This window comes from Gorilla gorilla, chromosome 4 (assembly GCF_029281585.2).
Source record: "Gorilla gorilla gorilla isolate KB3781 chromosome 4, NHGRI_mGorGor1-v2.1_pri, whole genome shotgun sequence".
NCBI classification, from domain to species: domain Eukaryota; kingdom Metazoa; phylum Chordata; class Mammalia; order Primates; family Hominidae; genus Gorilla; species Gorilla gorilla.
Genome location: NC_073228.2, coordinates 46,951,993 through 46,977,681, shown reverse-complemented (window position 1 = coordinate 46,977,681; position 25,689 = coordinate 46,951,993). Strand labels below are relative to the sequence as shown.

Sequence of the window (25,689 nt, the reverse complement as noted above, 5' to 3'; positions counted from 1 at the left end):
CTTAAGAAGTCGGAGGGGGCCAGACATGGTGGCCCATGCCTGTAATCCCACCACTTTGGGAGGCTGAGGCAGGAGGATCACTTGAGCCCAGGAGTTCAAGATCAGCCTGGGCAACATGGTGGAACCCTGTCTCTACAAAAAAATACAAAAAATTAGCTGGGGTAGCTGGCCTGTAGTCCCAGCTACTCTAGAGGCTGCGGTGGGAGGAATGCTTGAGCCCAGGAGGTTGAGGCTGCAGTGAGCTGAGATTGCACCATTGCATTCTCCAGCCTGAGTGACAGAATAAGACCCTGTCTCTAAAAGAAAAAAAAAGTCTAAGGGGTGTTCTGACATCCAGTTAGGCAAAAGCCCTTCAAGGCTGGCTATGCTTCTTGTAATTGTACTTTCATCCCACCTCACACCTCCCCACCCCACTCTACCTCCAGAAAAGAAACTGACCTAAGCCCAGAGCCGATCCCACTGTTCTCAGCCTCTTTACCAGGGGAAATGAGATCTTAAGAACAGACCAAAAAGTCTCCAAACCTAACAGCAGTAGGGAATGCTCACAGGGAGCTCGATGTGAGCGTGACCTCCTCATTTCTATTTGAAGAAGCTGAGGCCTAATTCAGTGGAGACTTGCCCAAGGTCGCCCAACCCACGTGTGACAGGACATGGCCAGGATCCAGACCCTAGGTTCTTTAGGCTATGATGCCCACTCCCCAAGCTCCTGGGTTACAGGCAAATGCAGGAGGGCACACTAAGGTCCTCCCTGGTCAACAGGCTCCTGAGGGAAGAGGTGGGGCCCTGCACACAGTGCCTCCCCAGTGTATAGCACAGGGGCCACAGACCACGCAACTGACGCTGGCTGAACGAGGGACTCAAAGGACAAAGATTGCTTTTCCATAACCTTTGGAGACAGGATGATCCCGAATGCTGAGGAGGAAGAGAGAGTCCTGCCTGATGAATGAGAAAAAGGAGGCCAGGTGGTGCAGTTGCTGCTCTGAGGGCACGTGGCTATTAGAGATCTGGCTGTGTGGGGGCTCTGATAGCCTGTCTCCGCCTGGCATGGCCCAATGGAGGCTTCTGGATAGGTCATCCTGAGCTAGAACTCCTCCAGAGGGGGTGCAGGGCATCCCGAGTCCCAGAGTTGTCCTTTCATATTGGTGTTAGGTAGGCAGCTGTCCAGCGCCCCTCTGTGACCACACCAGGCTCCCCTCTTCCCAGAGAAGTGGAAGCTGAGGCTGAGGCAGCCACGCTCAGAGACTCCTTTGCAGCTCCCCGATGACTCATCCAACAGCCTGGCAGGCAGACAGTAACAAGAAGGCTGTTGAGAAGCTGACCCAGCAGATGGCAGCTGAACTTGTGAAGGACATGGGGAAAACAGGCTGACCCTCACCTCTCAGGGGCACAAATCATGGCCTGGGAGCTGTAAAGCTCCTCCTGTGGCTGGCTTTTCTGTGCCACATCACCATGACTCAGACCCTCACTGACAGCCTCCAAGTTCAAGAGGCTATTCTTGGGACACTTTGGCCTGACAGTGGCTCTCCCCAAACACAACCTCCCACACAGACACACACGCACACACAGACACACACACACATACGGATGCACTTGCTCCCTCCCTCCTTTCCTAATTCTATCTGGACTCTGGTGTACAAAAATCATGGTTCTGTACTAAGTCCAGGACTACTGGCTAGGGGGCCTTCCCAGCTCTGGACTTTGGTCTCTGGCTGTCACCCCAGCTCATGGCCCTAACACTTTGCCCCTTCTCCCTCCTGCAGCATGTGGGGAGGACGAAGTGGGAGCCAGTTATGTCTCTGCCTTTGAAGGCAAGTCAAACTCCTGATTCATTCCTCAGCCTAGACACTCTCCTCAGCTTATTCATGTCCCAAAGGCATTGGGCCCTCTACTCTCTGCATAAGAGTTGAGGACACGAGCAGTGGCAACAGCCAAACCCACATGGCTCACCCATAAGCCCAAGAAATCAGAAGAGGAAAGGAAAGGAGCAGAATTCACTCCATATTCTTTGAGGCCTGATGCACAGACACTGTTGGTTCTTTCTTCTGTGATGCCTCAGTGACCTCCTGGAGAAGCCTGGGGGATAGGAATGATCTGGACGGTACCAGATCAACCTCTGGGCACAGCTGTATGAGGAGTTCTTAATCTAGGTTCAAGGATGGATTCAGGGAGAAAAATGTAATTTGCATTTTTCCAGGGAAGACTTGGTCCATAGCTTTCAACAGATTCTCCAAGGATCTGCCATTCCCCAGAAGGTTCCTCTAGTCTCCCTAGAAAATCAGGGCCGGGCTAAATGCCTGATTCTGGCTCTATTCTTCCACTCTGAGGAAAAGCTCTCCAATGCAGCAGTTTCCAATCTGACCACAGATTAGAATAACCAGATAAGTTCTTTAAATGCATTCCTCCTAGTCCTGCTGAACCAGTCACTGGGCATTAGGCCCAGAATCTGTACTTTTGACAAGTTCTCTGGATGATTCTGATGCCAAAGGGCCAGAGACTGCCACCTGACCCCTGCTCTGTACTCAAGGCGACACTGTCCAAAATGGTAGCCACTAGCAACATGTGGCTATTTACATTTAATTAAAATGAGGTAAAATTTTAAAATCATCTCCTTGTTACACTAGCTACCATACTCAACAGTGCAGACAGAGAACATGTCCAGCATTGCAGAAAGTTCTATTGGACAGTGCTGTTCTGAGGTGATGAGAGTGGTGTTTTCTCTGACAGTAAAATTTCTGTTCCTAGGATTCTGGGGCAGGAATGGGGTTTACAGTAAACAAATTTTTGATTCACTGGAAGATACAAAAACAATGTTTTAAATGTTAATCTTCAAAGATGATAACCTTTTTAGAATATATCATATTTCAGTTCCCTGTTTTAGCAAGTACAACATAGTAAAAATTCCAGACTGGGAACCAGAAGTTATGGGTTCTAGCCTTAACAATTTTTTTTTTTTTTAAGAAGAGCAGTGGGACCATTTTTGTCAAATGAAATCATACCTCATCTCCCAATAACTAAAAGAACCAGATGCATGCAACTGGCATGTAACTCACATTTGAACCCGCTGCCCTGGCTGAAGGAGCTCCACATGCTCAGTGTCCCTTCATCCACCGAGGACCTCTACAAAATCCCTAGTTCTCCAAGAAAAGAGTTTGGAAACCAGCGGCTAGGAAATCTTTTGAGGTTCCTTCTAGTTCTGAGAATGTAGCCCATCTGTCAGGATTCTTTGAGGGCTGGACAACTCCAACTCAGAATACTAACTGTCGATACTTACAAAGTACCTACTGTCATCTCATTTTCAGACATGAAGATATGGCTTAGGGAAGTTTAGTAGCACACCAAAAGTTACGCAGTTGCAGGTTGCAGAGGTAGGGTTGAACCTAGACTGCTGCCTCCTAAGCCGACATCTAAACCTTGAGCTAGCCACTTAACTTTCTCTGAGTTTCTTCTCTTAGCTCCTTCAGAGCTGTTTTGAAGACCGAATGAAGACGAGTACATGAAATGCCAATCGGGTTGCCTGGCCAACAGAAGAGGCTAAATGAATGTTCATTCCCTTGTCTGTCACCAGGCTACTAAAAGCCATCACTGAGAAGATGGGGCTTCTCTGTTTCAGCACCATACAGCCAAGGTATCTTGAGCCTTACCTAGTTCATGCAATGCTTGGAGCCTTGATTCTCCATACACGAAAGGGAAATAAAACTCTGTCTTACAGGGCCAGCTTGAAAATGTCTACAAGGGGCCAAGGCAAATCCCTCTCATGACTATTTCATCTGGAAGTAAAAACTTGTCCTTCTCTGAATGCCCAGAGGGGATAAATAGCAGAAGTAGAATGACTCAACTTCCTTAATAAGATATTGGTTGAAAACCAATCTTCTCCCGACTTCCTCTTTTAAGTCTTCAGCTTGCCTGGCCACCAGGCCACAATAGGCAAACCTCTGCCTACTCAAAGTGAGGGGCTGGGCTGGGTGCGGTGGCTCACGCCTGTAATCTCAGCACTTTGGGAGGCCGAGGCAGGAGGATCACTTGAGACCAGCAGTTTGACACCAGCCTGGGCAACATAGTGAGACTTCATCTCTACAAAAAATTAAAAAATTAGCCAGGCATGGTGGCACACGTCTGTAGTCCTAGTTACTTGGGAGCCTGAAGCAGGAGGGTTGCTTGAGCCTGGGAGGTTGAGGCTGCAATGAGCCATGACTGCACCACCGCACTCCAGTCTGGGCAACAGAGCAAGACCCCATCTCAAAAGGAAAAATAAAGAAAGAAAGAAAGAAAAGGAGGGGGAAAAAAAAGAGGGAACCAAGGGCAAGTATCAGGCAGAGCAAGCTGGCCTGGCAAAACAGCCATCTGGCGAGGCAGACTCAGAAGTCCCCATACATGCTCACCCTGACTCCCCTTTCTACCCTTTCTGCCCTTCCTACAGCCCTTCCCCCAGTTTGTTCCAGACTGATTCCTTCACTTGCCTGAGCAGGGCAGCACTGGGCAAGCCTCTGATTCTCTTCTTCTGCCCACCCTGTTCCTCCCATAGGGAGTGGCTGCTTGCCTTCCTCCCTTATCAATGTCTGCCCAGATCTCACCTATCCTTTAAGGCCTATCTACTCAATGAAGCCTTTTATGGTAGGCTTCTGCATCCACTCTATAAATATTCAATGAGTGTCTCCCAAGTGCCAGGGAATGTAATAGCCACTACCGTCCATAAATGTCTTCTGTGTATGGGGCACTGTGCCAGGAACTCTATCTGCCTTGTTGATGCATTCCACACCAACCCTGCAAGGTTGGCAATATTATCTCCAATTTTACAGATGAAGAAATTAAGGCTTAGAGAGGTACATTACCTACAGGAATAAATGAGGCTCAATTTATACAGTTAGAACATCCAACATGGAGTTAGGGCTCAAGCCAGGACACTCTTGGCCCATTCTCTTAGGACCCAAGGATCTCCAGTTCCTTCCTAGAATAAAATCTGGTTGGCAGAGCCATCTAGAACATCCAGAAACTGAGCAGTATTACTACCCATGTGGATATTACTACCCCTAGCATCTGCCCATCTACTGTTGGTAATAATTCCTTAGCCCAGGTAGACAGGAAGCAGACGAAGATCCCTTACTGATGAGGGGTCTTGTCAGTCAGGGCTGAATCAGCCATCAATTTGTCAGACTTTTAGTTCAGTTACGCCACTAAATCCTGTTATGTTATGTGTTATGACTTAACTTGATGGTTTTAACAGGTTGTTTCATTTTCTTGAAACAATCAAACACATACACAAACAGGAGTTCTAGGTAAGGTGGCACTGCCTTCACTGAAAGAACCACTGAAGATGTGCTTTGCAAAGAAAAAAGTAAACAGAAAAAAGAAACAATGGTAGGCACAGGAACTCAAACAATATGTTGATCAATTTAATTAACAGTTGAATATGAAAAATTGGTTTAAATCTTTTTTTTTTTTTTTTTTTGAGACGGAGTCTTGCTCTGTCGCCCAGGCTAGAGTGCAGTGGCACAATCTTGGCTCACTGCAACCTCAGCCTTCTGGTTCAAGTGATTCTCCTGCCTCAGCCTCCTGAGTAGCTGGGATTACAGGCATGTGCCACCACACCTGGCTAATTTTTGTATTTTTAGTAGAGATGGGATTTCCCCATGTTGGCCAGGCTGGTCTCGAACTCCTGACCTCAGGTGATCCGCCTGCCTTGGCCTCCTAAAGTGCTGGGATTACAGGCATGAGCCACCATGTCTGGCCAGTTTAAATCATTTTAAAACATGAAAATCTAGACACCAATAATAAGGAAGATGGGTGAAATGGGTTGTTCAATGGGTAAAAAGTAATATGATCCTTGCCTTTTTGGGGACTTTATGTACAACAACTTTTAAATTTTATTAGAAAAAATTACAGTTAGTATGTATGTTGATTTAAGAGTAATGACTAAAATAATAGAAATACAATTCAGACCAGAAGAATAAAGAAGGAAAAATAGAAAATGCTGTCAATCTGATACAACGCAAAGCAAGGAGGAAAAAAGAAGCAAAAAGGACAATAAATATAAAATAAAAACACAAGATGGCAGAAATAAGGCAAAATATTAGCGTGTCATTAACCACAGTACATGTGAGTAGATTACAAAACAGCAAACCAGATAGGATTTTAAAAGATCCAGCTAGATGCTGACTAAAAGAAACAAAACAAAATTATCCAGAAAGGTTGGAAATAAAGACATAGAAAGAGATGTGCCAGGCCAATATTAACCACAAAGAAGTAATATTCGTATCAGACAAAATACTTAAGACAAAAAGATATAATCACTTCTAGGCACCCGATAAAGAGCCTCCAAATCCAATGATTGGAGGCAGGCTGAGGCTTTATGTTGAGTAAGGTCTTGGCCCCAGAGTGTCCTGTCTAGCTGCAGAGCAAGGATCTTATTCGTGGCAGTTCCTGGGCATGTACTAGGTCTGCTGGGTGTTGGGCCCTGTGCTGAGTGCTGGCAGTACACTGAGGAAGAAGACACTGTCCTTTGAGGATCTTACAGTCTACTGGGGGAAACAGACAAGAAGTCAGAAGAGTTCAGTACAATACAGGGATGCAAGGACAGAGATAGACACACAACAGATGTGACGGGAACACAGAGCGACACCTAGTCCAACCCAGGAGGTGATGCCTGAGCTGAGTCTGAAGCAGTGAGCAAGACCTGCCCAAGAAAAAGGAGATGGTGTTCTGGGGAGAGGGGATGGCAAAACGTAAGGCACAGAGGTGAGTCAATGCAGCAATCACCAGCAGCTTGAAGTTGTCGGTGAGTAAAGCATAAGTCAGGCAGTCCCAGGAGAGGAGGCTGCAGGTGAAGTTCAGGTATCAGACCATGGACACACGCTTGATCCTCATATACCCCCAGGGTTTAAATTCTCAGATGAGTGAGCGGGGTATAATTCCACATTCCTCCCAGACTCTGGGGGTAAAGTTCCAGATGGCAGAAGCCGCAGAGTAGGGGCAGATGGCACTGGCCAGGCACAGTGCCTCATTCCTATAATCCCAGCATTTTGGGAGGCTGAGGCAAGAGGATCACTTGAGCCTGGGAGTTTGAGATCAGCTTGTATAACATAACAAGACTGTGTCTTTATGAAAAGAAAAAAAAAAAAAAGAAAAGAAAATCCTGCCATTGGTACAGAACCCCCACCCTGGCCTGGGCTAACAATCTGACAAGTGACAGGCTTCTGAAAGGCTTGCTTCACTCTCTCCCTCAGGCGGAGAAGGAGAATGGCCATGTGATCCCTGGGACATAGCAACAGATGTCTGAGGAAGGAGGAAGGGGCCTTACTGGGGCCTGCACTCAGGCACTGTGAGTGAAACGCAGCTGGAGGAACCTCAAAACTGGACTCATTGGCCTGCTTGAGGCCTGCTTCCCAGGAGAGTAATTTCTGAATAAGCCTTTCCCATTAAGGAGGATATGAAATGTGAAGGTACATTAATCATTAAAATCTTACAGATCAATTATTAAAAAGAAACAAATCTGACATGCCCTCAAAAACTCAGTCTCGGCCAGGCATGGTGGCTCACGCCTGTAATCCCAGCACTTTCGGAGGCCGAGGCAGGTGGATCAGTTGAGGTCAGGAGTTCAAGACCAGCCTGGCCAACATAGTGAAACCCCGTCTCTACTAAAAATACAAAAATTAGCCAGGCATGGTGGCGCGTGCCTGTAATCCCAGCTACTCAGGAGGCTGAGATGAGAGAATTGCTTGAACCTAGAGGTGGAGGTTGCAGTGAGCCGAGATTGCGCCACTGCACTCCAGCCTGGGCAACAGAGCGAGACTCCATCTCAAAAAAACAAAACTCAGTCTTGCTGCCAATCCCACAGGTCAAACTGCAGGGTAAATACAATTTATGGGGTAAAGTTTCTGACTGTCCTGCAATTACCACCACATGCCTGATGATGGCTGGCCAGCCCTAGCCGTGCAGAAACTACTGTCTATAAGGCCCCTTCAGATGTTTAGGGCAATTCCCTCGCATCTATTCTATTGGCATTGGTCTTACCCACTTCCAGCTTCTCTCTGACCTCCCACCCTGGTGCTGAGCTAATCTTGAAACATCGTGTACTTAAGACAACCTCAAGCTCAAAGACATCTGCTGGCTCTGCACTGCTTATGGGCTCAGTCTCAACTCTGTGGTCCATAATCTTTTTGGCCATTGTTTCCCCAAACATAGGGTTTGGCTTTGGCCAGTCTGATCTGTCTACAGCCCCTTGGCTACTCAACTCTCCAGGTCCCATGTGTGCCGTACTGTTGTGTGGGCCACCCCATACATCCTGCTTGTCCTTCAAAGGCAAGGCTCAGCCTCTACCCAGGAAGTCCCTCCTATCAGCTCCACTGTACAACAGCCTCCTTTTCTGCCTGCCCACAGCACCTTGTCTCCTCTATCCTCATCCTCCTCCTGGTCCTGACACCCCTACTCCCTTTTACTCATTCAATGAAACAATGTAGATGAAGGAACTCTGGGAACAATAAAGCATCATAGCAAGTGAAGATACCCACTTTTTGTGTGCACAACTCACAGAATTGCAATCTAAGTAGGGAACAAATTAAAAAAAAAACAGAAAAAAGCATAATCAAAAATGTTTAGGGCTGAGCATGGTGGCTTATGCCTGTAATACCAGCACTTTGGGAGGCCAAGGCAGGAGGATTGCTTGAGTCCAGGAGTTTGAGACCAGCCTGGGCAATATAGTGAGACCCCATCTTTACAAAAAAATACAAAACTTAGCTCAGCATAGTCACACGTGCCCGTAGTTCTAGCTACTCAGGAGGCTGAGGTGGAAGGATTGCTTTAGTCTAGGAGTTCAAGGTTGCAGTGAGCCATGATTACGCCACTGCACTCCAGCCTGGACAACAGAATGAGATCCTGTTTCAAACAAACAAAAAAAAGCCGGGTGCCATGGCTCACGCCTGTAATCCCAACACTTTGGGAGGCCCAGGCAGGCGGATCACCTGAGGTCAGGAGTTTGAGACCAGCCTGACCAACACGGAGAAACCCCGTCTCTACTAAAAATACAAAATTAGCCAGGCATGGTGGCACATGCCTGTAATCCCAGCTACTCAAGAGACTGAGGCAGGAGAATCGCTTGAACCTGGGAGGCGGAGGTTGCAGTGAGCTAAGATCATGCCATTGCATTCGAGCCTGGGCAACAAGAGCGAAACTCCATCTCAAGAAAAAAAAAAAGTTCACAGTATTTCTATAACAGTAAAAAACTGGAACAAAAAAGTCTAATTACAGGGGAAGGATAATTATTAAATAAATCATGGAACATCCATTAAAAATGTTTATAAATCATTTTAACAATATGGAAAAATGGGATATTAAATTAGTAGAAAGAGGATACAGAAGTATATCTAAAATACGACCCTATATACATGTGTCGGTATATTGCAATGATATTTATAAAAATACAGATACCTAGGACATATAGCAATGGTTCTCTTTCGGTGGTGTGCTTATGGATGATTTAATATTTCTTTTTATACATTTCTAATTTTTCCACTTTTTCAGTGAGCACGTATTAGTTTTCTCAGTTCTCTTTTTTTTTGAGATGTAGTCTCACTCTGTCACCTTGGCTGGACTGCAGTGACACGATCTCAGCTCACTGTAACCTCTGCCTCCCAGGCTTAAGTGATCCTCCCATTTCAGTCTCCCGAGTAGCTGGGACAGGTGCGTGCCACCACGCTTGGCTAATTTTTTGTATTTTTGGTAGAGACAGGGTTTTGCCATGGTGCCCAGGCTGGTCTTGAACTCTTGAGCTCATGAGATGCACCTGCTTCAGCCTCCCAGAGTGCTGGGATTACAGGCATGAGCCACTGCGCCCGACCTTGGTTCTCATTTTTAACAGATAATGTTTCTAAGTGGTTAAAAAAAAAAAATACAGAAGGGGTGCCATTGAAAAGCATGAGTCCTTCCCTCCATTCCTATAAGGGGATCCCCGTTAACAGTTTCTTGTATCTCCCTCTATTGATTTTCTCTGTAGGTATTACTTTTATTTATTTTTATTATTGTTATTATTTTTATGAGATGGAGTCTCACTCTATTGCCCAGGCTGGAGTGCAATGGTGCGATCTTGGCTTACTGCAACTTCCACCTCTTGGGTTCAAGAAATTCTCCTGCCTCAGCCTCCTGAGCAGCTGGGATTACAGGCGCCTGCCACCACACCCGGCTAATTTTTCTATTTTTAGTAGAGACCGGGTTTCACCATATTGGCCAGGCTAGTCTCAAACTCCTGACCTCAAGTGATCTGCCTGCCTTGGCCTCCCAAAGTGCTGCGATTACAGGCATGAGCCACTGTGCCCGGCCAAGTATTACTTTTTAATCATGAAAACAACTAAAAAAGAATCTCTTGGCATGGGATGAGAATTTAGGAAGCATTAGGTCCACACTTGAGATTGGGGCTTTATAAGTATGTGATGAGCTGGTTTCTCCAACCCTGTACGCACACATGCACACACATGCAAGCACAAACCCATGTGCGGGCAGGAAACTTCACCAGAAAGTCTGTGGCTCTTCTGTTCTGCTCACTGAGTTCTGGCAGCTGGGCCGCTAAAACAGAAGGCTGGAGATGGGCAAGCTTGTCCTTCCTGGTTTTGGTTTTCATTTCATTCCCTCCCTTGTTCTCTGCTGAGGACTGAGAGTTTTATCAGTTGTGACTCAAGAAATAGGAAGGTGCTCAGAAGATGGGGACTGTTTCCTGCTTTGATTTATCGAATGGCAAATGCATGCGTGGTTACAGGCCCGTGCTAGTGCTGGATGAACCAGATGCCCCTGGGCACGAGTGGCCCCCCAGAGTGAAAAACAGCAGAAGTGGACCAGGGAGAAAAAAACCAGCTGTTCCTCCACTGCTTGCGCAAAGGGGTGGGAATCGCAGGGTTAGTCCTAGTCTGGGAAACCCAAGGGAGGACAGTTTTCCTAGCTAGCCTCTCCTGCCTTTCTTATATATGATCTTTAACCTTGCTTAAAAATTTTTTTTCAGGCCAGGTGCAGTGGCTCATGCCTGTAATCCCATCACCTTGGGAGGCCGAGGTGGGTGGATCACTTGAGGTCAGGAGTTCAAGACCAGCCTGGCCAACATGGGGAAATCTCGTCTCTACTAAAAATACAAAAATTAGCTGGGTGTGGTGGTGGGCACCTGTAATCCCAGCTACTTTGGAGGCTAAGGCAGGAGAATCACTTGAGCCCAGGAGGTAGAGGTTGTAATGAGCCGAGATTGCACCACTGCACCCCAGCTTGGGCAACAGAGTGAGACTCCATCTCAAAAATTTTTTTCCAATACCAAAATAATTGTTCATTGTAAAAATGTAAACAAAACAAAACTGTATATAGAAAAAAAATCCCGGCACCGTCCCATCCTCTCTGCAACATAAAAAACACTTAAGTTTCATGTAAATCCTTCTAGTTCCAATTACTATACATATATAAACATATAGTTCGGGACTTTTTTTTTTTTTTGTATTTTTAGTAGAGACGGGGTTTCACCGTGTTAGCTAGGATGGTCTTGATCTCCTGACCTCGTGATCCAGCCGCCTCGGCCTCCCAAAGTGCCGGGATTACAGGCGTGAGCCACCACGCCTGGCCTAGTTTGGGACTATTTTTAAAAGAAACATGGATTATACACATGTAATGTCATACAAATTGTATCTTTCACTTAAGATACTATGAATACTATTCCATCTCAGCACATTTAGATTAATTTCTTTTCTTTTCTTTTCTTTTTTTTTTTTTTTTGAGACGGAGTCTCGCTCTGTCGCCCAGGCTGGAGCGCAGCAGCCCATTCTTGGCTCACTGCAACCTCCGTCTCCTGAGTTCAAGTGATCCTCCTGCCTCAGCCTTCCGAGTAGCTGGGATTACAGGCGTCAGCCACCATGTCTGGCTAATTTTTGTATTTTTAGTAGAGACGGGGTTTCACCATGTTGGTCAGGCTGGTCTTGAACTCCTGACCTCAAACAATCCACCCGCCTTGGCCTCCCAAAGTACTGGGATTACAGGTGTGAGCCACCATGGTTGACCTCTAATTCATTCTTTTTAAGGCTTCATAAGATTGGAAGGTACAGATGTACCATCATTTTCCCACCTGGAAACTTTGTTTCCAATTTTTCACTTATACGTAATAATGGAAAAAACTCTACCCTTATTCACATTTATGTGTACATGTAGAAGGAATTCTAGGTGGTAAGCTCCTGGGATTGGAATTTCTGGGTGACTCTTTTGTTAATGGGTTATCTCTTTTCTCCTGTTTCTATGTGTCAGAGAAGTAGACAGCATCAGATAGGTGGTTTCCAAACATTGTATTATTTATTTGCTGTGATGATGCTATCCTTGCTTTCAACATGCTTACAGTCTAGATGGGGAAAAAATGGGTAGATGGATAAATAAATCATAAAGGAATCAAAATGCTCTTAGGATCAGAAAGACCCTCAGAGGTAATTTCTTCCAACATATTACTTACTAATCCTGAGGAATGGCCATTCAGCTACATGACAGGATGGCCTTGGAGTCAGAAGATCTGAGTTTGAATCTTAGTTTCTCAATACTCTGGTGTGTGACCATGGGCAGGTCACATAATCTGAGACTCAGGAGTCTTATCTGTAATATAGGGATCCTCAAACCTACATGATAGAATTTTACACGGTGACTCAATGCAAGGAACAAAGTTTAAATTACATAGCACAGTGCCTGGCATGCAGTGGGCACTCTGGAAACATCAGTGGAACCTCCAGTGAGATGGAAGCCGCTACAAGATGAGCAGTCAGACCTTTGTATGACTGGAAGTGTAAGATTTTTTTTGGTTTTATGTTTTTTTATTTTTTTTATTTTTTGAGACGGAGTCTTGCTCTGTCGCCCAGGCTGGAGTGCAGTGACGCAATCTTGGCTCACTGCAAGCTCTGCCTGCCGGGTTCACACCATTCTCCAGCCTCAGCCTCCTGGGTAGCTGGGACTACAGGCACCCGCCACCACGCTCAGCTAATTTTTTGTATTTTTAGTAGAGACAGGATTTCACCATGTTAGCCAGGATGGTCTCGATCTCCTGACCTCGTGATCCACCTGCCTCGGCCTCCCAAAGTGCTGGGATTACAGGCGTGAGCCACAGCGCCCGGCCGTTTTTTTTTTTTTTTTTTTTTTGTGAGACAGAGTCTTGCTGTCACCCAGGCTGGAGTGCAGTGGCGTGATCTCGGCTCACTGCAACCTCCACCTCCCGAATTCAAGCGATTCTTGTGCCTCAGCCACCCAAGTGGCTGGGATTACAGGCATGCACCACCACGCATGGCTAATTTCACTTATTTATCTTTTTGTAGAAACGGGATTGTGCCATCTTGGCCAGGCTGATCTCGAACTCCTGGCCTCAAGTGATCTGCCCACCTCAGCCTCCCAAAGTGCTGGGATTACAGATGTGAGTCATGGTCTATAAGTGTTAAGTTGCTTCAAAGTTGCTGCTATAAGGCGCTGAAGCCTACCTCCCACAGCTTCTAGCCAGCAGCCCTAGCATCAGACAGAAAGTCTGGAACAGATGTGGTCAAAGCAGGAGGAGGAGAATCCTGAAAGCAGAGGGACAGAGTGGTCAGCAAGAACCCACAAAGATGTTCTTTGAAGAGCATCCTGCACACCCCATCTGGCTTCTGTGTCCACTGGCAGTGCCTCAGCTCTGCGTGATGAACTGGGACCCACAATTCCTTGGCAGCTAAAGCTGAAATTAGTTGTCCTGTGGTCATCTTTGAGTGTTACAACAATCTGCTATTTGCATACACATAACTACATGCTGGTTGTTGGTAATCATACAAATGAATAATAATGGCAGCTATTATTATCTGCCATGTATTAGGTAATGCATGCATTTTTTTTCTTGAATCCTCACAACTCTGTGAGCAAGGCACTAATGTTATCCCTCTACAAGGAGGAAGAAACTGGGCCTCAGTAGGCCAAGTAATTTGCCCAAGGCCACGCAGCAGTGAAGTGGCAGCGGCAGGATTTGCACAAGAGACTTTTATGTCAAAGCCCATACTCTTAACCATGACACTCTTTCTACTCCCAAATGATCTAAGCTTTAAAAATTGGGACCGAGATGCAGAAGCTGTCACAAGTCAAAGGTTAGTGAGAAATTCAGGGACTGGCCTGGGAGGAAGCACCTTAATTAGGAAGCATGAACTACAGCCAGCCTATGTTCTGGAAAAAGCAACTTTAAAATGACAACAGGGAAGAAAGACTCCAAGCTGGACTTGTGGTGGGCCTGTGTTCCTCAGCCCACCCAGGCCTGACATAGCCAGGCCCATTCCAAGGAGAAATTCTATGACAAATGCAAATTTGCCATTCACTTTACAAAGCCTGGCTGCAGGCTTCTTGAACCTATTTACCATTCTTTTTATAACAAAGACTTGAGCATCATTTGCTATCTTCATAAATTTCATCAGTACTTTTGCCCCCAGGCCCTGATACAGGGCATTTTATAAGCTTTAAAAGAGAAGTATTACAATGGTATTTTCAATTCAACCTTCAAATCCTTTGCACAAGGAGAGCCAACAGCAAATAGAAAAGATGCCACAGGGGGCATCATGGATCCACAAAGACCCAATATGCAGGAGAATATGTGGGGCAAGGTAGTATTGAGATAAAAACCTGTCACACGTGTACTTAATTTTATACAATAAGCAACAAGGAATGTTTAATGTATATTGTATAAAAAAATTTTCAGGCCGGGAGTGGTGGCTCACACCTGTAATCCTAGCACATTGGGAGGCCCAGGCGGGCGGACTGCCTGAGGTTGTGAGATCGAGACCAGCCTGGCCAACATGGCAAAACGCTGCCTCCACTAAAAATACAAAAATTAGCTGGGTGTGGTGGTGGGTGCCTGTAATCCCAGCTACTCGGGAGGCTGAGGCACAAGAATCGCTTGAACCTGGGAGGTGGAGGTTGCAGCGAGCCGAGATTGTGCCACTGTACTCCAACCTAGGCAACAGAGTGAGACTCTGTCTCAAAAAATTTTAGAAAAAATTAATTAATTAATTAAAAAAATTTCAAGTGTCATCGAAATCTGCAACTTAGGGTATTTTGTGTAACTGAATATTCTGATTAAGTGGGGGTTGCCCTGTATGCCACTTAACATGACCAATTTCCAAAGATTAGATGGCCATAATTGCCCTTGACACTAAAATCATGTGAAACAGCCAGTTTCTTTGATGACTCAAAACGTACTTTGTGATCTTGCCAAGCTTTGAGATCATCGTTACAAGCAGCATTTTGGTTGTGAAAAACAACTCTCCTTATTTAACCTTTCGGGGTGGATTCTGAGCAAGAAGTTCCCTAGGCTACGGTCAATCTCGCTGAAATACAACCACCCACCGCTCCTTTCTGGGTTTAGAAATCTGGTTTTCAGAGGTGGGAGTGGCTTCAAGCAGCGTCTACCTGTGTTCAGAAAAGATGAAGAAAGACAGGCTCAGGCTCCCTGTATAGGAGAATTCAAGTTCATTGTAGTCACTGGTGACTGGTTCTGAAATTGAGGAACTAGTTTGAGGAACTTCAGAATAAACAAGAAACCCAAAGAACTCAGCTTTCCACAGAAGGCTTCCAATGCATGGAAGGAGGCACAGGTCCAGCTCCGCCCTGCCGCGGGGCAACCTTGACCCTGGCCTCATTTCAGATGCTGCCCCACATGCTCTTTGACAAGCTGGACCAAGTAACCAGCTTGAGGACATGAGTGGCAGAGGGGTCCCTTTATAATGAGGGGTCATATTCTTGTCCTCCCTTGGGAAGGGAAAAAAGGGCTTGGGACATGGGGCATGATGAGGAATATTCTCAGAGGATCTCACAGGGTTCTTTGGTAAAAGAGGGTAAATCATGAAACAGCCCACGGCTCTCTCGTCCTCCCCGAGGCCAGCAGGGCTTAGCAGGAGGAGTTTGGATTCAAGTCTTGTACTTTCACTCAACAGCAAATATTTAACCAGTGGCTACCATGTTTCAGGCACCGTGCTGGCCAGCGGGAATATGAGGATGACCAAGAGCCTTCTCTGTTGAAACCCTTGAAAGGCCTTCTTGGAATGCTGAACCCAGTTACCTAGAAGCACTGCCTTGATCTACCTGCCTACAACTCTCTAGTGGCACCAAGCCTGTGGGATGTGCCAGTGTGGTCACTGCCCTCCCAATTCCCACTTGGAGGGGTGGGAGGTGGTCAGTTATGTGTTTATTAGCTGGCTACTCACTGTCTGATTCTACTTTGAACTATATTTTCTTTTTTGAGAAGAGGACTTGTTCTGTCACCCAGGCTGGAATGCAGTGGTACAACCATAGCTTACTACAGCCTCGAACTCCTGAGCTCAAGTGATCATCCCACCTCAGCCTCTGAAGTAGCTGGACTACAGGTAAGCACCACCATGCCCAGCTAATTTTTTTTTTTTGAAAGAGTCTTGCTCTGTCGCCCAGGCTGGGGTGCAGTGGTGCAATCATGGCTCATTGCAACCTCTGCCTCCCAGGTTCAAGTGATTCTTGTGCCTCAGCCTCCCGAGTAGCTGGGATTACAAGTGCCCACCAACACACCTGGCTAATTTTTGTATTTTTAGTAGAGACGGGTTTCACCATGTTGGCCAGGCTGGTCTTGACCTCCTGGCCTCAAGTGGTCTGCCTGTCTTGGCCTCCCAAAGTGCTGGGATTACAGGTGTGAGCCACTGCGCCTGGCAATGCCCAGCTAGTTTAAAAAAATTTTTTTTTGGAGGTGGATCTCACTATGTTGTCCAGGCTGGTCTCCAGTTCTTGGCCTAAAAGGCAATCCTCCTGCCTTAGCCTCCCAAGTCACTGGGATTACAGGCATGAGCCACTGTGCCCAAGCAACATTTGAGCATATTTCTCCTGACTGTCCCTACGCTTCTGAAAATGCACCTCTTTCCCCCAGAGTGCTGAAGTTGCCCAATTGTTACCAAGCTCCCGCTCCAAGCTGACAAGTGGTACAAGACCCCAGGGTGAGAGAAATACCAAGGTGTTCCCACCCAGGCACCTGCAGAATCCGAGACGCTCTACGCCTGACAGTGCTGGCTCAGGCTGGAAAAGGAGGGCCACTGGGCTGCGCATGGTGGCCTCCTCGCTCCCTCCAGCTCCTATAGTCATGGCTCCCGACCAGCACCGGGGTTGACCTGTGAGGTGTCTGCCTTCGTACCCAGCTTACCCCTGTCTTGGTGAGGTCCTCCAGGGTGGTGCCTCAATTGTGTTTGGTTTTCTAGCACCTAGCAGACATGGCCCATTTGACACACTTGGCAAATGTTCCTGAGTGAAAGGACAGACACACTTCTGAGGAATAAATGAGTGCCACAGGCTCTGAGAGCCTGGCTGGACAGGGACACGTGTCCACACTGTCCAATCACCTGGCAGGCTGGAAGGGAGGGAGTCACAGCTTGGTGGCTGTATTCTAACTGCACCCCAGCAAGCAGGTGTCCTGAAAGATGGCTGTGGAGACACTCCTGCCATCCCCTTTCCTAAATGCTGACCTAGAGACCCAATTACTTCTAATTGCTTGAGAAGATAACCCTTCTGAACTGGACAACACCCATCTGGGCTCGGATTTGCATATATTTGCAAGTATCTAATACATGCTAGAGGGAGGTGGTGCAGGACTCTGTCCTTCACATTGATCTATACAAAGCTATTCCTGCCTCTCCAGGCACAGCATCTGCCAGTGGAGACTGTTGGGCAGGACTCAAGGAGTCTGGTGGGTCCAATCAACTCCCTTGGCCAAAGGAGTCCATCTTTTTTTTTTTTTTCTGAGACAGAGTTTCGCTCTTGTCGCCCAGGCTGGAGTGCAATGGTGGATCTTGGCTCACTGCAACCTCCACCTCCCAGGTTCAAGTGATTCTCCTACCCCAGCCTCTCGAGTAGCTGGGATTACAGGCATGTGCCACCATGCCCAGCTAATTTTTTTGTATTTTTAGTAGAGACGGGGTTTCACCATGTTGGCCAGGATGGTCTCAATCTCCTGACCTTGTGATCCGCCCGCCTCAGCCTCCCAAAGCACTGGGATTACAGGCACGAGCCACCGTGCCCAGCCTCCATTTATAATCTTAACTGGCAACCACATCCTCATTGGAGGCTAGCTAAGCCTCCTTTTCCTCCCAACCCTCCTGGCTATCCCTAGTATGGACCAGAAACACCTACCTTTTAATTCTGGCCCAGTAAAAGGAAACTTTAATGTCAGTAGAAGGTGGGTGGTAGATTTTGGCTACAATAATTCTTTGCACTTACAGGGGCCACCATCCAGATATGACATCATGACATCATGCTTCACCCACAAGGAAGAGCCTCTCACTGAGAGGAGCCAGGCAGATCACCTAGGATAACACCCAGAGTATGCATGCACCTCCTGCACAGAAGAAAGATGCAGAAGAGATTCGTGCACTGTAGGTTTGGACCCCTGTAATAAATCATTGAAAGTTACTAAATACCCACTCTAGGTGAGATACTGCTTGGCTAGGTAGGAAAGTGCCCTGAAGGTGTGGGCAACCTTTGAGACTTCCTGGTAATTGTATTTTCTTATCAACCTTGACCTCCTTTTGATTACATGAACCTCATGGTATAAGACAGCGTCCAACAAATAGCTTTCTGTTTACTTTTTCTTAGACCCAGGGCAGCAGCTGCTGTGGCTCCACCCTTCCCAGGCCTGGCAGAGCTTGCAGAAAGGCTGAGAGTGATAGGGTTGGGGTAGGGGAATAAAAGGAGAAGCTAGTTTAAAAAAAAAAAAAATCCTGCTTCAGGATTAGTTCCTTCGTTCCCTGGCAGCAGAGTACAGTGAAGAGTCTGGGTTTTATAGTTCAGGCTCTGCCATTAACTAGCTGTGTGGCCTTGGGCAACCCACTTGGCTTTCTTGGGCCACCATTTTCTCTTCTGCATTTTCTCACTGCAAAAAATGTGAATGATCATGTCCAGGCTATAATCCTAACAGCTCTTTCTGGACAGTGAGGTTAAGGTTATTTAGCCATGCCAGCAGGAGGTGACTGCTGGTTGGTCCAGATTGATGGAGTATGGGTACAGGGGCTGGGTTGGTAGTCTGCCAGAGACAGGGAACGAGATTATTTGCAAGAGCTGCAGCTTCATTAAAGTCAAGCCCTCCTTGTAGTTGGTCCTGGACATTGCTTATAGATGTCCCTGACCATAATCGGTCAAGTTCAACACCAACTGCACTAGTCCAGAACAGTGTCTGAAGAAAATCTCTGCGTTAATGGACACCTGATAGTGGCTTTAGCAGAAAGAGCGTCAGGAGAAGCTGTAGTAACCAGAACCTGGGAGGGAGGGATGGCTCAGGAGTCCCCCCTGATGCTTCTTTCTTGGTACAAATCCTGGTCCTAGAAGTGTAGACAACTGAGATGGTGGCAGGCTTGGGATTCCTAAAGCTTTCTGAAATCCAGGGTTTAATCTAGCCTTTACAATCGCTAGAGCTCTGCAGAGCCTCCAACTCAGGTGGCTGAAAAGGAGGCAGGTGGAAAAGCGTTCCTAAAAGGTTTTTCACACCAAAATAGGGCTTGTCTCTCTGCTCTCTGCCAAGGGATTTCCCAGCTCCCCAGGGCCAAAGCTCCCCTCCTGCTTCTTTGCTGACTGTCACTGGAAGCAGGCCATTTTCCACCCTCAGGGTGGCTGGACTTAGGAGTCAGTGACACTGCTGATCTGGGCTCTGTGCCCCGTCCACGATCCCCCCTCTGCTGTCAGCCCACTGGCCCCAGAAGCCTCCTGTTTACCTCCTTCCCCCTGCCTCCATAGCCCTGGGGCCGGGATGAGGCTGATTTGTGGCAGAGGGCTCCTCACAAAGGTCTGCTCAGGACTTTCTCTGCAACTGTGCTGGGGAATAAATCGCCTGTCACCTACACCCCTGCATGGGTGACTCACCTTCCAGAGAAAGTGCTCTGCTCACCTAAGCAAAGCTGCTTGGAAAATGACTAAGGCACCTATCAAATGCACTCTGTGGGGCCAACCAGTTATGGAGCAAGGTCCAGGCACACTCTGCCTCTCACCTCCAGCCTGAAGTCAAGTGCAGAGCTGCCACGCCAGGCCTGCTGGTTTCATTTTCATCTGAACTGAGCTCCACATGAGGCTTGACATCCGGTGATCTATTTTTTCTAAAAACTAGCTTCACTTTAGAAATGACTCTTCGGCCATCAAGCCAGCTTCCCCAAGAGAATAACAAAATGTTATTTAAAGGGAACAGCAGCCTGGTGAGAGCCTATATTTTTGTTTTGTATTAAGGTGAAAAAAGACTTTAAAATATAATATGAAACTTTTTTTTTCCCTTGTGAGATTAAAACAAACGTTTTTCTTTCAAGAGATGGGGTCTCGCTATGTTGCCCATAGCTACTTGACCTCCTGGGCTCAAATGATCCTCCCGCCTCAGCCTCTCAAGTAGCTGGGACTAAAGAAACGCATGTCACCATTCCAGGCTTCTTGTGAGATTTAAAGGGAAATCTGCAAGTCCTTGACTGCAGATCCTGGGCCCCGAGACAGAGTCTCAGAGAGAAGCTGACAAAGACATCTTTACGAGGGGGAAAGGGTGGTGAGCTGGGGATGCCATGTGGTAGTGGGAACCTCATCCCACAGAACCAAATGTTCCCTCCTGTTCCCCCAAAGAACAAGTCCTTGCTGATCTACATGCCATACAGTATTTTCCCTTTCCTCACCTCCAGGATTAATGCAGGAACCTACTTGATCACATGTGGGACACAGGAAGCCCCTAGACAGGCCTAGCTGTGTCTCCAGCTCAGAGTTAGGATTGTCATCTGGGCAGAGCCTGGACCTCTGTAGCCTCATTTGGAGTATGGTGAGGGCAGTACATAGTGTAAGACAGGGAGAACCCTAGAGCTGAAGCTTTTAGACTGAAGAACTGTCCCCCTAAAGGTCCTACTGAGAAAATGACTCTGGCCTGTCAGGCAGTCTGACCCTTCTTGACATCATCTTACAGAAAACAGGTTTAGTCACAATGCAGTAATTGGCAACTACTACTGCTACTATTACTACTACTACTACTACTATTACTACCACCACCAAACACCACCAACAAGAACAACAACAACAACAGTTACAGCCTCTATGTTCTGTGCTGGGCACTGGGCTCAGCACTTTACATATCTCCTCTCATTTTCTACTCAAAACAGCCCCATGAAGTATTTCTGATCCCATTCACAGATGAGGCACCTGATGATTAGAGAAGTGAAGTGATTTGCTTGCGGGCACACAGGCAGGCCGTGGCAGACCTCGACCTGACCCAGGTCTCTCTGACCTGACAGCCTCAGCCACCACATGTGACACGGACACACCAAGGACCTGTTCTGTTGCTCTGGACAAATCACGGGCTCTCTGCCTTTGTTTCTACATCTGGAAAATGGGCACAAGCACACCTGTCCAGGCAGCAGACTATTCATCTTTTGGCCTTTTATTAATTAACAATCAATATCAATTAATAATTGATTGGTACAATAAACACATAAAGCTGCTACCCTGGTTTCGTTATATTCAAAATTGACATGTTTGGGGGAAGAAAATCCTTATCATTTCATGAACAAGTTAGTAGAAAAAGCAGTGACCTAGATATCAAGAAAAGGGGGTTTAGATTCTGAGCAATCCTGTCTATTTCTCCTTATGAGGCTTCACTTTTCTGATCTTTGTCCCTGCCCTTCTTCACATGAGTATTGTGTGAAAATACAAAGACTGGCCATAAAATTATTCTTGATGCCACATGATTTCAAGGGATTTCTATCAGGGAGCTGAGGGATTAAGACATGTAGAAAAGCAAGAAGGGAAGAGGCTCCTCTAAACTAGAATACGAAGAGCACACCGGCCACTGGAGAAAAATGACTTTTTCTGCATTGTCATTCAGGCAGTCATAAGCCCAGAACAAAAACATCTCATACTTCAATGTCCTGCTCAGCTCAACAGAAATGCTCCTCTACAATTTGCCCTACATCTGGCCTTCCCTTTCTGGGCTACTACTTTCAGCATTTTAGCCAGCATCACCGAGTAAATGCAAAACCTTCACACATGCATCACTTTGAATGCCCACCCAGCTCTTGCAGATGCTCAGCCCCATTCTGTTCCCTTACTAGGGAATCCTGGTGTGTGGAGACCAGAGGGGCTGACATCCTTAGAGCTCCCTAAATCCACTGACATGGAATTGTCCCCGGCCCACCAATTTCGCACTGGTGCCATCAATAATGCCCATAATGCTCAGATGTTTCCAGTTTAACTGAAATACTAAAATGGGGCAAACAGGAAGCATCAGACACAACTGCGGTAGTGACTTATTAATCACGAAAGCAGAATTTTAGTTGCATTTTAACCTTTTGCCAGGAAAAAAAAAAAAACAACCTTGAGATGATGGAAGCCATCAGTAGAAGTACGCTGCCTTTATGCGTATCGGGCTGACTTAGACTTTTTACTTAGGACTGACTTTGCTTTTAAGATTTCTGAACTTTCCCCCCAGAAAGAACATCTGTCAAACCAACCAATATGAATCTGTCAGCTCTTCATCGAGGCAGGCAGGCTTGTTAGGAAAGCCCATGTGCTGTCCGTTGAGACAGGAAAAAAAATAGGAAGTTAAAAGTGCCTTCACAGGCCAAAGTGATACAACACTGTTCAGAGGGTGCCAACAACGAAGAAAACAACCCTGGATAAAGCTTTCATCTCTTTCACATCTCCGCAGATCTCTCACCAGACCCTAGCCAGGGATGAACTGTTATCAATCACCAAAAAAAAAAAAAAAAAAAAAAAAAATCACAACAGTTGCCAAGGGCTGGACAACCAATCAGCGCAAGCCATCTTCTCAGCAGTAAATGATATACACATATTCCAGGCAGATCACAAAGGAGTCAGTGTTCAACAGGAGAACCAAAATGAGGAACCAAACCTTCATCTGTTGAGGCGAAACAGCCCAACCAGACATTTTTGTTTAATAGAGGGAGACTGATTTGGCAGGGTCTCTGTGGTGCCGCTCCCACAAACTCTTAACAGACAATACCAATGACAAAAAACCCCCTTCAGAACTGCTTCTTATAATCAGAAAACACTCAGAAGATGGCCTGAAGCTTGGCAGCGTCTTGCTGTCTGATTTCACAAAGAGCTGGTACATATACCTGGGTACTTATCTCTAAAATTAGAGTCAGAGACGATTACTTTTATTTTGAGATCTTCTGAGAAGTTCTCCACACCCTTCAAAATAAATAAGGATGTCCGAAAGGTGTCTGAAAAATTCAGAGGTCTGGCATCGCTCCAAAGAAACTGATTGATATCACTTAAAAAACACCAAGAGTAAATCCAAACACAACCAAAGTAAGGCAAGCACTTTTTAAGTGTCCTCTCACATTAAGAGCATAAAAACCACACCAAAAACTTCTCCCTCCTTTCTGCATCTCAGTTCTATAATGTGGTCCTGATCTAGGATGCTGGGGAAGACCCATCCTTAGTCCCAGCTATGAGGCATCAGGCAAGATATATACCACCCCCACTCCCTCATACACACCTGCCTCAGGTGCCTCGCCCATAAAACAAGACACTACAATCTGTCTTACCACACAGCCATCTGAAGGAAAACGGAGCTCACAGGTATGAAGACACTAAGTAAAAAACACATCACTAATGTTAAGATACTGTCTCCTTCTAATCTTTCAGAAAGACCATGTTTCTAGTCAAGGGGTTTCCAACATTTTTCTCGGAATAAACTCCAGACTCCTATTTTATATCATGACCTCACTCTAATCATTTAATTTCATGTGCTTTTAAAGTCCTTAATTAAGTCATTGGTGTTCATTGTCTCCAGCGATCAAAAGTAATTTTACCATTTACTTTGCTGATGTATGTACCTTTTCACCACTTATCCTCTCCCTCATTCATACCTCCAGTCCACCCTTTAGGGCCGAGAGCAACTTTTTTAACCTCGACTAGGAAGGAAACACTTTTTCTGAAGCTACCCAGCACTAAGGAGGCTCCCGGGCAGGTGGGAAACGTACGTACAAGTGGCCCCTCTCTGCCTGGTGCCCAGTGGCTGCAAGATGCCAGGGCCACGATGGGTTTCCAAGATGGGAATGTTATATTTGAACCGACAGATAAAGTCCCGAGTTCGAGAGCCCAGAAGAATTACAGAGGAGGACTGGGGTCCGAGGGCGGAGGGAGGATGCTGCGGGAGGCCAGCACTGCCCCCGCTGCATGCTGAGGACAGGCTTAGCTCCTGCTCTCCGCCTTGAGGTGTGACCTGAGAACTTCCCATGAAAGGCCAGGAGGGTTTCACGCCAGGGCAGATGCCAGGGCGCACTCCTGCAGGAGACACGTCCGCCCCGCGCCAGGCGAGCTCCATCCTGGGGGCACTGGGGCGCAGAGCAGGCGGGCGGGCCTGGCGGCGGCGCGGGGCACTAGGTGAAGGGGAAGCAGGGGGCCCCTGCGCGCGCTCGGAGCCAGCGTGTGGCCGGCAGGAGTGCGCGGCCTGGAGGCCCGGGGCGAGCGCGGCGCCGGCAGCGCGTGCGAGGGCGCGCCCGCGGACCGCCGCGAGTGGGTTGGACGGGGTACGTCGGACTGCGCTGGCCTGGCCGCCGACCCCACTGCTCCGGGGCGAGGGGCCAGGCCGCAGCCCAGCCCGGGGCTGAGAGGCGATCCATCCCAGCCGCTCCCTGGTCGCCTCGCACCGGGCCCCAGGGTCCCGCCCCGTCACCTACCGGCCAAGCGCCGATCTCCCCAACCAAGCGAGTGTTGCGCTCCGCTCGCCCGCGATCTCCCGCCGCCGGCCGCCGACCGCTGAGCTCCCGGCCCGTGGTCGCCCCGCCCCGGTCCCGGGCTCCGCCCCCTCGCCTTCTCGGCCGCCCCCGGGGCCACGCCTCCCCCGGAGGCTGTAACTTTGCCTCGCTTCGCGCCTCCTTTCTTTGGCCGCACCGCGACCCGTGGCCCCGCCCACTCCCCTAGGCCAGCCAATGAGACGGTCGTTCCGGCAAGCCCGTCTTCCCGCTCCCTAGCAACGATTGGTTAACGAGGCCCGGTTTCCAGAAATGGGCACTATTTCCGGACGATGTTTGTAGAAGGGAGATCGCTGGGCGGGCGGACTGACAGAAGGCGGAGGCGACTAGGGTGTTCGTGGAACCACACATGCGCCCTCGGCTTCTGGCGGTCTTACCAGCTGCGTTCTCGAGGTTACGGGAAGGAAGGGCGAGTGTGCGCATGCGTGGGCACTCCCTGCCACTGACTTCGGTTACCTTGGAGACAGCGAGGCGCTCTCCCTCGTGGGTAGCGCGCGTTCTGCTTCCTCTCTGCTGCCAAGCAGTGGCGGCTGAGGCGGGAGGTGGTGGGGGTAGAGACGTTTTTATTGAGCTCTTACCGTGTGCCTGGGCCTGTAGAATCCCTGGAATGAGTAAAGAAGGTTACAGTGCCTGCCCTCGAGAAGCTTGGGGAGCCAAGGGCTTACAGGGGCCCGACCTGTGGGTTGAAACCCAGGTACAAAGAGAGCATGTGGGTGCGTGGCGTGGTACGAGCGCTGAGCAAAGCATCTGCTCTCTGGGTTTGCAGACCACAGAGCCGGCAAGAGGATGAGAGCTTGATGTAGGCAAAGAAAGGACCTGGAGTTCAGAATATGCATTGAAGTGTCAACAGTGCTTCTTTCTGAATGGGGGTCGGGGGTGGGGAGTAGGGAAGGTATAGAAATTTTTTCTAACTTTTGCCCCTCTGTATTATCTAGTGTTTCCACACTGAGCT

The 25,689-nt window shown here is 47.7% G+C and overlaps 1 protein-coding gene across 1 annotated transcript in view; it reads right to left on the bottom strand.

Moving 5' to 3' along the window:
- The window catches only part of MAP3K14 (mitogen-activated protein kinase kinase kinase 14), a 53,888-nt gene extending 29,078 nt beyond the window's left edge, over positions 1-24,810 (bottom strand). Inside the window, exon 1 of the mRNA XM_019027730.4 lies at positions 24,663-24,810. The gene's annotated coding sequence lies outside the window, so the exon portion shown is untranslated. The remainder of the gene's footprint in view (positions 1-24,662) is intronic.
- Positions 24,811-25,689: the final 879 nt, after the last annotated feature.